Source organism: Callospermophilus lateralis, chromosome 7, assembly GCF_048772815.1.
Source record: "Callospermophilus lateralis isolate mCalLat2 chromosome 7, mCalLat2.hap1, whole genome shotgun sequence".
Lineage (NCBI taxonomy): Eukaryota > Metazoa > Chordata > Mammalia > Rodentia > Sciuridae > Callospermophilus > Callospermophilus lateralis.
The window spans coordinates 65394552-65406692 of record NC_135311.1 but is presented as its reverse complement, the minus strand read 5'-3'; the positions used below and the strand labels follow the sequence as shown (position 1 = coordinate 65406692).

The following is a 12141-nucleotide window of genomic DNA, read 5'->3' as shown; positions in this document are numbered from 1 at the left end:
TGATAACTTAGAGTGGTTTTGATTTGCATTTCTCTGATTGCTAGAGATGATGAGCATTTTTCTTATATTTATTGATTGATTGTATATCCTCTTCTGAGAAGTGTCTGTTCAGGTCCTTAGCCCATTTGTTGATTGGGTTATTTGTTTTTTTGGTGTTTAGCTTTTTGAGTTCTTTATGTACCCTAGAGATTTGTGCACTATCTGATATGTGAGGTGTAAAGATTTGCTCCCAGGATGTAGGCTCTCTGTTCACCTCACAGATTGTTTCTTTTACTGAAAAGAAACTTTTTAGTTTGATTCCATCCCTTTTACTGATTCTTGGTTTTAATTCCTGTACAGTAAGAGTCTTATTAAGGAAATTGGGGCCTAATCCCACATAATAAGATTAAGGCCTATTTTTTCTTCTATTAGACACAGAGTCTCTCACAACTCTCTCTACAATACTGAGTAAGTGGCAATTATTTTACATGGAAGACTTTTCATATGGTAAGAATAGATGTCATGAAAGAAAGAGAGCTGTCCATTGGTAGGGGACAGGTCTCTGCTTCGTGGCTACTTAGTGTTGAGTGGGTTCTATAAGCAGTGTTCTGATACTCTTACATTAAAAAAAATTATGTCCAAAATATGTTCTTCCCAAGGAAAGCTATATCACACAGATTTCTATTATTACCCTTCTATACAAGTGGATGTCTTATGATTATATACTTTTTTTTTACTCTGTAGTGGAAGGAAACATTCTCAACCGATGTAGCAAGAATCATGTATCAGTACAATAAAAACACAAGTTTATCAACACATTCTTAAGAATCCCAGAAAGAGAACTGTCCACATGGACAACTTGGATTCATGATGGAGATGGCATCATAGAGAAGTAGGAAAAAAGAGAATTACTTAACAAAAGGGACTGGAGAACTGACATTCCACAAATAAAATACACACTTGCATTCCTACATCATTCCATATGTATTGTCAACTCTAGATATATTAACCATGTTAATATTTTAAAAGGAAATTTTAAAATGATTAGTGGAAAATATTGTGGGTAGCTTTTAAAACTTGATCTTATAAAATATTTCCTAAGAATGCACACATAAAAACATATGATCACATGAGAAAAGATTAATAATTTGAGCACATAAAATTAAAAACATCTGGGGCTGGGGCTGGAGCTCAGCAGTGGAGTGCTTGCCTACCATGTGCAAGGTGCTGGGTTTGATTCTCAGTACCATATAAAAATAAATAAATAAAATAAAAGTATCGTGTCCAACTATAACTAAAAATATTTTTTTAAAAAATTAAAGACATCTGTATGTCCAAAGATGTCTTAAACAGGAAGACCAGGGTGCTGCTGGGTGAAAAAGGGTGCCCAGCGAAGATGCTGCTGGACTTGTCGGAAGAGCATAAGGAGCACCTGGCCTTCCTGCCAAAGTGGTGGTGGAGTTTGGGTGGATCAGGGTGGAGTTCCTGAGGCAAGGGACCATCCCCAAGGTCTATGAGGGTGCCGCCAGGAAGCTCAACATGAGCAGTAACACTGTCCAGCATGGTGTGGAAGGGTTGACCTACCTGCTCACTGAGAGCTCCAAGCTCATGATTTCTGAAGTGGGTTTCCAAGACTCTGTTTTTGTTCTGGGATTCTCTGAAGAACTGAACAAATTATTGCTTCAGCTTTACCTGGACAACAGAAAAGAGATCAGGACTATTCTGGGTGAATTGGCACCCAGCCTTCCCAGTTATCACAGCCTTGAGTGGCGACTAGATGTACAGCCTGCAAGCAGAAGTCTCAGGCAACAGATAAAGCCAGCAGTGACTATAAAACTACACCTAAATCAGAATGGAGACCACAACAACAAAGTTCTGCAGACAGCCTCAGCCACCCTACTTCATCTAGTTCAGCAACTGTAACAATCCTTGGACGAGATGAAAACCAACCACTGTAGGAGAGTAGTTCACAACTTCAAGTGGTGCCAAGTGTTAAGGTCCTAATGCCTTTGACTCATTTGTGAATGGATGACATTCAGGAATTACTTTTCAGAATTAACTTTTATTAATTGGTGTTGATAAATGCATCTAGATTCCATGAAATTCCTTTTCCTATTCCAGGATATTGAGGTCATGATCAGAAGCTAAAGTCAAGTTCCTTTTCTGATGCTAAATGTGGTCAGCTTCTTGACAGATTGAAATGTAATTTTGTATTTTAAATGTGTAAAAAGAATTGAATCAACTAGAAATAAATCTATACTGTTCATATCTTCTGTATATATGAGCAATACCCTGTTTTTGGTACATTTTTGTCTGCTTAACTAGTATTTTCCTCTTTATTGATCAATTTTGAGAATAAAATTTACAGCTAATTTCTTTCCTATTCAGAGTATTTCTAAATAGTACAATATTTCTGACTTTTAAAAGCATCTCATGATGTTACTAGCTACAGAATAATGTAAAGTGAGTATGAGTTTTTTTTAAATTATATGCCCATATTGTTATAGGAAGTTCATGAATTTTTCTTTGAATGTAAAGGTCAGTAGTTTTTTACCATATTGCTGAAGTTTGACTTATGATTCATTGACTTAAGTAGTACTCAATTTTGTGTGATTGTTAATAATATTTTCACAAGGATTAATTTTTCCTATGTACCAAAAGCAACTAAGAGACACACTGTCATTTACATTTATAAATAATGGATACAAGAATAATGTAATCAATGCTTGATTATCTGGGGTAGAAAGATGTCTTAAACTAAAAATGTTTTGAAATTTAAGAATATATTTTCAATATAACTGATAGAGGTTTCAATATAACTAACACACTTGAAAATTGAAAATATGTAAAGATAACCTACAAATTGGTAAGAAAAATATAATTAATCTAGTTAAAAATGACCAAAATATATGACCAGAAATTTTACAAAGGAATACAAATGACTATCAAACACAGAAAAGGAATATAACATTATCAATGACAATAAATATAGACCTCATAATGAAATAGCTTCTGAAGGTTTTATTGCCAACAGCTAAGAGACCATGAGAAAGTGCCTGGACACCTCCAAGGAGACTAGACCAAGGGCATCTCACATGTGACCGACACTTGTGGCAACTGATGCTGCTTCTAGGAAGAGAGCTGGGTGTGATCCCTGGGCTCACCTCTCATATGCCCTGTGACCAGCAGCCACATTCCCTGCACATATACCAGGTACAGTCCCACACAAGGGAGGCCTGTGCCTAAAGCTCGTAGCAATGAGGTTCAGAGCAGCAAAAACCTGGAGATCTCTCAAAAGTGCATAAGCAGGAGAGTGATCAATGCAACCAGGTACATCCACAGGCTGACTCCAGTCAAAACCAGTGAGCACAGTGGGTGAGTTTAAGGACCACCACTCTTTGATGCCTATTTTTATGTGTCCAGCTGGCAAGGTTATGGTCCCCAGTTGTTTGGTTAAGCATCAGTCTAGATGTGGAAAAATACTTCTTAGCTGTGATTGACATTGACTTTGAGTAACATAGGCCACCCTTTATAGTGTAGGTGGGCCTCATCTAATCAGTTGACGGCCTTAAGTGCAAGAACTGAGGTTCCTGAAGCAGAAAGGATTCTTCTCAAGGTAGCAAAATAGAAGACTCATCTGAGTTGTCAACCTGCTAACTTATGGAATTGACTCGAGATTGCAACATCTACTTTTTCCTAAATTTCCGGCCTGCTGACAAGTGCCATGGATTTCTGATTGTCTGTTCCCATAATATGAAACAACACATCAAAACTAATCTCTCTCCCATTCTCTCTCTCCTTATCTCTTCCCAGACTACACAGAATGTAGATACATTCAACAGAATATTTTTGTTAAATTAAAGGATCACTTATATGCTATACATTTATATGCATTTGTACACACAAACAAACACATACACATACACATATAATGTTAGGAATACTAGCAGCTTCCATAAAACTTCAAAGAATGTGAGAGAATAAGGACTCCTAAAGGTGGAAGGAGGCAGGGGAAAGTGTATACTTTCATGAAAGTTGTTACACTTGAATTTTCAAGGTAGGTTTATGGGAAATAACTAAAAACTTAATAAAAGCAGGCCAGTATGGACAATGTAAGTGTGTTATCAATGTGAGTTATGGGCAATTGAATCTTTGCCATCTGAGATCTTTTGAAACATGAGAAAATTAGTAATCAATGTTTCAATGATGTGCATGGATTTCTGGTGGCAGTGGATGGGGGTGGAAGAGGAAAACAAAGGCCACATGCTGAGGAGAGGCACATTCCCACACCTGTGCTCATTTTTCAGTCATCTGACCAGCAAACAGAACTGTGGAATCTTGGCTGTCCCTGGAGTCACCTGGGAAGTTCTTAGTGCCTGGATCTCACCCCCAGACATCCACATTTATTGGCCTTAGAATGAGTTTAGGAAAGGACATATCTGAAGGCTCACCAAGGGGTTCTCAGTGCAGGTCTGAGACTCCCTGCGGGACAGGATGCTCTCAGGCTGCAGGTGTCTGAGCTCTGATTTAAAGTTAGTTTCAAGCAGGTGAAGAGCACAACCAGATCTGCTTTGTACAAAGAGTACAGGGCAGAGGGTAGAGGACAGATGAGCAAGAGGACAGACTGGCAGTCGCAAGGCAGTTTGATGCCCTTCTTGGTGGCTTTGGAGAAAGGTGAGGCATTTGGAAGCAAATGTGCTGACTGTGATGTGTGGAGACCAAGAGGGGAAGCTGCTCAGTGGTGTCTGGTGGGACCCAGGATTTCAAGCTGGTGATTAGGTAGGTTGTGATAAGTAGTGATGGTGAGCAGACTGGAACCCCTGGTCCTTTGATGTGCCAGCTTTGCAGAGCCTGGGAACCCTTTGCTGCAGAAAAATCTTTGTTAATCATTGGATGGCTTGAGAGAAGGTTAAAATCAATGAGTGATTATGGGCATGGTGACATATTCCTGTAATCCCATCAGCTCAGGAGGTTGAGGCAGAAGGATCCTGAGTTCAAAGCCAACCTCAGCAAAAGTGAGATGCTAAGCAACTCAGTGAGACCCTGTCTCTAAATAAAATACAAAAAAGGACAGGAATGTGGCTCAGTGGTTGAGTGACCCTGATTTCAATCCCTGGTACCCTTACTCCAATTTTTTTTTTTTTTACAATAAAAGCAATGGGTGATCTGTGCCTTTCCTCCCAGAGGACTGTTCAGGAAACTTTGCTTCTCATTCTCTGGTTCCTTGTGCCATGTCTGTTGGTGGCACAGCTTTTCTAGAGAGCAGGATTGATGGTTACTATGGAACCCACAGACTTCTCATGAGTTGTTCCATGGGGCCAGTTGCACTCACCTCTGTCTTCAAGTTTCAAAAATGCTGGTATAGTCCCATGAACATCTTCTTGGTTTTATTTTATCTGTTTTTAAACAAAAAGTGAGGATCTATTGAATTTCACCTAAAGTAATTAGCAAATAACATTTTTCCCCTTAGTTCACAGTGTCACAGCAAACCATCTAAAAGGTATTCATGAGCAGAGTAATGTTAATATTAATAAACCTAATGATGATTTAAAAGCAAATTGAAAATTTAATCTTTCATTAATTCATGACATAGTTATAGAAAGCCTAGTTATTATGACTTCAATAAAAGTTCTTTTGGAGATTATCACACTTTATTTGGAAAGAAACAGAAGGGCAAAAGTTTCTAAATCTAACTTGCAGTTCAAATCTTCCAATTCCTCCTCCTTTTCTGGAGGCAGGGTGAGGTTAAAGACTTCCTTTCACTCTTTTCTGCTTTCTTGTTATGGACTTCCCATCTCCTCCTGGCTGATGATTTATTTGAGTTTCTTAGGATGGAGGAGGCATAATCCAGGGGGTGGGAAACAACCTTCAAGAGCTGCAGCTTGACTAGACAGCACTGGACAGGTACCCAGGTGAAGAGCTGCAAGTGCTGGATCAGGGGGCCCCCCGTAGCCCCAGACACAAATGTTTGCAAATTAAGCTCAGAAATACATCAGGAGTTTTTAAGGGAGTAAAAGCATCTCTGGTTTGTGAGATCACATGAGGAGAAGATGGTTGCCTGGGCCACTGCTCTGTCAGGTCACTGGCTCTGGAATAGAGCTCAGAACAGAAAAGGTCAGAGCCCAGTCAGAGGTTGCCCTGCCTCTCGCCTCCCTGTAACTGTGCTTTGGCAGCCTGCACCTTCTGATGGACTCAGCGCCAGTATCTGCAGCTGCTCAGTCTGCCAGAAGAGCTGTGTGAAGACAGGCCTGTCAGGAGGTGTCAGGAGTAGTAGGGATGAGAGCCTGGGCCTGGCTCCAGCACAGGAGTGAGTCTGAGCCGCACCAGGTTGTAGAGACGGCTGCATGGCAGCCTGGCAAAACTCCTCTGTCCTGACCTCTGAAGGTAAGGAGGAGCCCACATTGCTTTTGGGACCATGCTATATACCAGTTTTAAATATGTTTATAAGGAACTGGCTTCAGAGTTATCACCAGGCACTGCTCACGGAGTTCGGTGAGAGGCCAGCACATGTTTCCAGAAGGTAAGACAGAGATACCCAATGAGGTCCGACCCCTCACACAGCATCCTCCTCACCCTCTCTCCTGTATAATAAAAGGTGTGAAGGTCATTACACCTCTCAGCACTGGGCTGGGGACACATGGGTGACTGGGTACCCTGCTTCAATTCTGGCTGATGGCGTGACTTTAACAGTGCATGTCTGGAATGTTAGAGCGGCATTTATGATCATTAGAAATAATCAAGTCCAGACCAAGGAAAAAGGTCTAAGAGAATGTTCAATAATTTATAGCTAAATGACTTTGGGACCTCAAGGTAGAATATCCAGGTGGTTCTTAAAGGACTCATAAATACTCAATTTAAAGGGGAAATATTAACATGGAGGTTTATGATCAGAGCATTGAAATTACATTGATCATCTCTACTCTGGCTCTAAAAATAAAAATGGAAGAATATTCCAGCTACCTAAGCAAGAAGGCTGCAAGCCATGTCTTGCAATGTAAAGTAACATCTGCCATTGGCACAGCTCAGGGACCTTGCTCCAGGAGACCTTCCTGGAAACGCCCCCAAGGACTCTCAATCTACCCAGCCTCTAGCCCCAACTCTGCCTGTCAGTGGTGAGTGTGTGCATCATTTGCTGTTATATTCTGTTTCTTGGAGGCAGAGAGGACACATATCAGAGTGAGAGAGGTTGATGGAGACAACTTCTCAGGAAGAGATCTGCCCATGAGCTGGAATGGGACCTTCCAAAGTTCTGGTTGTCCTGGGGCTGGCATGGAGAATGCAAAACGAGAGGTGATCTGAGGATCTTTGGTGAGGGTTTATAGTACAGAGGGGTGGACCACAATGAGAAACGGAGAAGTGTGAGGCCTTCCTAGGGAAGCAGAGTGCCCAGGCCTCTCCTTTGATACCTGCAGCTCCTGATAGGGTTAAGGAATACCAAGCTGGTTCTGACACCTCCTAGAATGGAAATGACAGAAAAACTCACAATTCCTGCCCTACCTAGCTTAGGATCTGTTGGAAAAATGCAGTAAGATCAGTTTTTACTGGAAAGAGATGAATTCTAGATAGGGCAGAGGGGTGGGAGGGAAAGGGAAGGGGCAAGGGATTAACAAGGATGGGGAATGTGATGGACATCATTACCCAAAGTACATGTATGAAGACATGAATTGGTGTCAACATGCTTTATATACAACCAGAGATATGAAAAATTTTGCTGTATATGTATAATAAGAATTGTAATGCATTCCACTGTCATTTATTTTTTAAAAAGTCAATAAAAATAAATTTTAAAAAATGAGAAGCTAAAAAGGAGATTAATAATAATAAAATAAAATAAATAATTATAATAATTTCCCTGAAAAAAAAAAAGATCATATTGGAAACTAAAAAGTGCAGTCCAAATGGAAGCTCCACAAAACACACATGAACGTTGATTAATTACTTCCTGAATGGACAAAGCCAACAAATGGGTGGTGGTGCAGAGGAGAGAAAAATCACTTCCCAGCAACTAAAAAGAATGAATCACTGCCTCTCCTAAGACATTCACTGGCCATATTGGGTGGATTGGTACATTAGTTAAGAATACAGCCTGGGGCTCTCACTTGACTTCACACTCAGCTTTCTTACTCTCTGTGCCTCAGTTTCCTCATCTACAAAATAAGGCGATTGTGATATTTCCTATTGAAGATTTTCTGTCATGATCCGAGGATGTAAAATGCTCCATAAAAGAAACACTGAAAGGAAAAACAGGGCTAGAAAAAGAACCTAGAGGTGGAGTTATTGTTTTAGACAGGGCTTCCAAGGTCAGGAGACTGAACAATGCCTCAGGGAAAGATCTACACAGGGAGCTCAAGAATTGAGCCCCAAGGCAAACTGACTTAGGAGGTTAGGAAAATAGCAAAGAAGTTGCCTTTTACCTAAGATTGCACAGCCAATTGGGTTGGAAAGAAGCAGGACAAGAGTCCCTGCCATTGTGCTGAGCATACTCCTTTGCAAAATGCTTGAGCCTCAGTGGGTGTGGGGCGCCATCAGCCTTCCCCCTCTTCACATGCAGGAAGGCGGCCTTGCCCAGCTTCAGGCGCTGCCATGCAGACAGTGCCTCCATCCTCTTCTTCTGGGTCTCTATGGCCCTGTGCTTCTCCTCCAGCGTCATGTGCAGCTGCACCAGCTCAGATGCCAGGAGGCTGGCAGGATCCCAGCTGTGCCTACCTGGGCTCTGCTCTTTCTTCTTCCACAGCGTCAGAGGGGCTGGGCAGCTTTCCAATGCATCTGCTGTGGTCTTCTGGGAGCTGCTGGTACTGGACTTGCTTTCACAGCTGTTGCGCCTCTGGAGCTTCCTCTGAGCAAAACTGAGAGGAAATTCAGAGCTGACAGCCCATGATCCACAACAACCCTCATCTGCCACTGGCCCTGGTTCCACCCCCATGAGCACTGCGCAGTGGCTGGTCTCTGGGGGACTTGGCAGTGCATGGCGGGGAGGGGCTTCTGTGGCAAGGATGGTCTTGGAGGTGGCTTGATAGGGCAACCAAGGGCAATGCATGGGGGATGAAGGAAGCGAGCTCTGGCCCTCTCTTGCCATGCATTTGGCGGGAGTCTGAGTCCTGGACCCTGGAGGAAGCACGGGGATGAGTGTGGGATGGAGGTGGTCGCTCTGGCGCTGCACTGGGCTGGGGACTGCAGAGATGGCTGCTGACCAATTGCCATCCAGGGTCAGAGTAGCCACAGCATCGCGCGGTGGTCCCGGAGGTGTGGCAGCTGCGGGTGGGGCGGGGCCTGAATCAGAGTGCTTCACAGCTGACAGCCTGTGATCCACAACCGCCCTCATCTGCTGCTGGCCCTGGTTCCACCACCAGGTGCGCTGCACAGTGCCTGGTCTCTGGGGGACTTGGCAGTGCATGGCGGGGAGGGGCTTCTGTGGTCAGGGTTTTCTTGGAGGTGGCTTGATAGGGCAACCAAGGGCAATGCATGGGGGATGGAGGCAGCGAGCTCTGGCCCTCTCTTGCCATGCATTTGGCGGGAGTCTGAGTCCTGGACACTGGAGGAAGTACGGGGATGAGTGTGGGATGGAGGTGGTCGCTCTGGCGCTGCACTGCGCTGGGGACTGCAGAGATGGCTGCTGACCAATTGCCATCCAGGGTCAGAGCAGCCACACCATCGCGCGGTGGTCTGGGAGGTGTGACAGCTGCGGGCGGGGCTGGGCCTGAATCAGAGTGCTTCACAGCTGACAGCCTGTGATCCACAACCGCCAAGTGGGATGGAGGTGGTCGCTCTGGCGCTGCACTGGGCAGGGGACTGCAGAGATGGCTGCTGATCAATTGCCATCCAGGGTCAGAGCATCCACAGCGTCGCGTGGTGGTCCAGGAGGTGTGACAGCTGCGGGCGGGGCGGGGCCTGAAACAGAGTGCTTCACAGCTGACAGCCTGTGATCCACAACCGCCCTCATCTGCTGCTGGCCCTGGTTCCACTCCCATGAGCGCTGCACACTGCCTGGTCTCTGGGGGACTTGGCAGTGCATGGCGGGGAGGGGCTTCTGTGGCCAGGGTTGTCTTGGAGGTGGCTTGATAGGGCAACCAAGGGCAATGCGTGGGGGATGGAGGCAGCGAGCTCTGGCCCTCTCTTGCCAAGCATATGGCGTGAGTCTGAGTCCTGGACACTGGAGGAAGCATGGGGATGAGTGTGGGATGGAGGTGGTCGCTCTGGCGTCCTGCTGTGGTCCGGGAGGTGTGGCAGCTGTGGGGGGGCGGGGCCTGAATCAGAGTGCTTCACAACTGACAGCCTGTGATCCACAACCGCTGTGTGGGATGGAGGTGGTCGCTCTGGCGCTGCACTGGGCTGGGGACTGCAGAGATGGCTCCTGACCAATTGCCATCCAGGGTTAGAGCAGCCACAGCTTAGCGCCCTGGTCCAGGAGGTGTGGCAGCTGCGGGTGGGGCGGGGCCTGAATCAGAGTGCTTCACAGCTGACAGCCTGTGATCCACAACTGCTGTGTGGGATGGAGGTGGTCGCTCTGGCGCTGCACTGGGCTGGGGACGGCAGAGATGGCTGCTGACCAATTGACATCCAGGGTCAGAGCAGCCACAGCTTAGAGCCCAGGTCCCGGAGGTGTGGCAGCTGCGGGCGGGGCGGGGCCTGAATCAGAGTGCTTCACAGCTGACAGCCTGTGCTCCACAACTGCTCTCATCTGCTGCTGGCCCTGGTTCCACCCCCATGAGCGCTGCACAGTGCCTGGTCTCTGGGGGACTTGGCAGTGCATGGCGGGGAGGGGCTTCTGTGGCCAGGGTGGTCTTGGAGGTGGCTTGATAGGGCAACCAACTGCAATGCGTGGGGGATGGAGGCAGCGAGCTCTGGCCCTCTCTTGCCAAGCATTTGGCGGGAGTCTGAGTCCTGGACACTGGAGGAAGCATGGGGATGAGTGTGGGATGGAGGTGGTAGCTCTGGCATCGCGCAGTAGTCCGGGAGGTGTGGCAGCTGCGGGCGGGGCGGGGCCTGAATCAGAGTGCTTCACAGCTGACAGCCTGTGCTCCACAACCGCCCTCATCTGCTGCTGGCCCTGGTTCCACCTCCATGAGCGCTGCACAGTGCCTGGTCTCTGGGGGACTTGGCAGTGCATGGCGGGGAGGGGCTTCTGTGGCCAGGGTGGTCTTGGAGGTGGCTTGATAGGGCAACCAAGGGCAATGCGTGGGGGATGGAGGCAGCGAGCTCTGGCCCTCTCTTGCCAAGCATTTGGCGGGAGTCTGAGTCCTGGACACTGGAGGAAGCATGGGGATGAGTGTGGGATGGAGGTGGTCGCTCTGGCGTCCTGTGGTGGTCCGGGAGGTGTGGCAGCTGTGGGCGGGGCGGGGCCTGAATCAGAGAGCTTCACAGCTGACAGCCTGTGATCCACAACCGCTGTGTGGGATGGAGGTGGTCGCTCTGGCGCTGCACTGGGCTGGGGACGGCAGAGATGGCTGCTGACCAATTGACATCCAGGGTCAGAGCAGCCACAGCTTAGCGCCCTGGTCCGGGAGGTGTGGCAGCTGCGGGCGGGGCGGGGCCTGAATCAGAGTGCTTCACAGCTGACAGCCTGTGCTCCACAACTGCTCTCATCTGCTGCTGGCCCTGGTTCCACCCCCATGAGCGCTGCACAGTGCCTGGTCTCTGGGGGACTTGGCAGTGCATGGCGGGGAAGGGATTCTGTGGCCAGGGTGGTCTTGGAGGTGGCTTGATAGGGCAACCAACTGCAATGCGTTGGGGATGGAGGCAGCGAGCTCTGGCTCTCTCTTGCCAAGCATTTGGCGGGAGTCTGAGTCCTGGACACGGGAGGAAGCATGGGGATGAGTGTGGGATGGAGGTGGTCGCTCTGGCATCACACGGTGGTCCGGGAGGTGTGGCAGCTGCGGGCGGGGCGGGGCCTGAATCAGAGTGCTTCACAGCTGACAGCCTGTGCTCCACAACAGCCCTCATCTGCTGCTGGCCCTGGTTCCACCCCCATGAGCGCTGCACAGTGCCTGGTCTCTGGGGGACTTGGCAGTGCATGGCGGAGACGGGCTTCTGTGGCCAGGGTGGTCTTGGAGGTGGCTTGATAGGGCAACCAACTGCAATGCCTGGGGGATGGAGGCAGCGAGCTCTGGCCCTCTCTTGCCAAGCATTTGGCGGGAGTCTGAGTCCTGGACACTGGAGGAAGCA

At 47.2% G+C, this 12141-nt stretch overlaps 1 pseudogene; it reads left to right on the top strand.

Moving 5' to 3' along the window:
- Window positions 1–1375: 1375 nt before the first annotated feature.
- LOC143404373 (COMM domain-containing protein 2 pseudogene) lies at window positions 1376–1983 on the top strand (annotated as a pseudogene).
- The last annotated feature ends 10158 nt before the right edge of the window (window positions 1984–12141 follow it).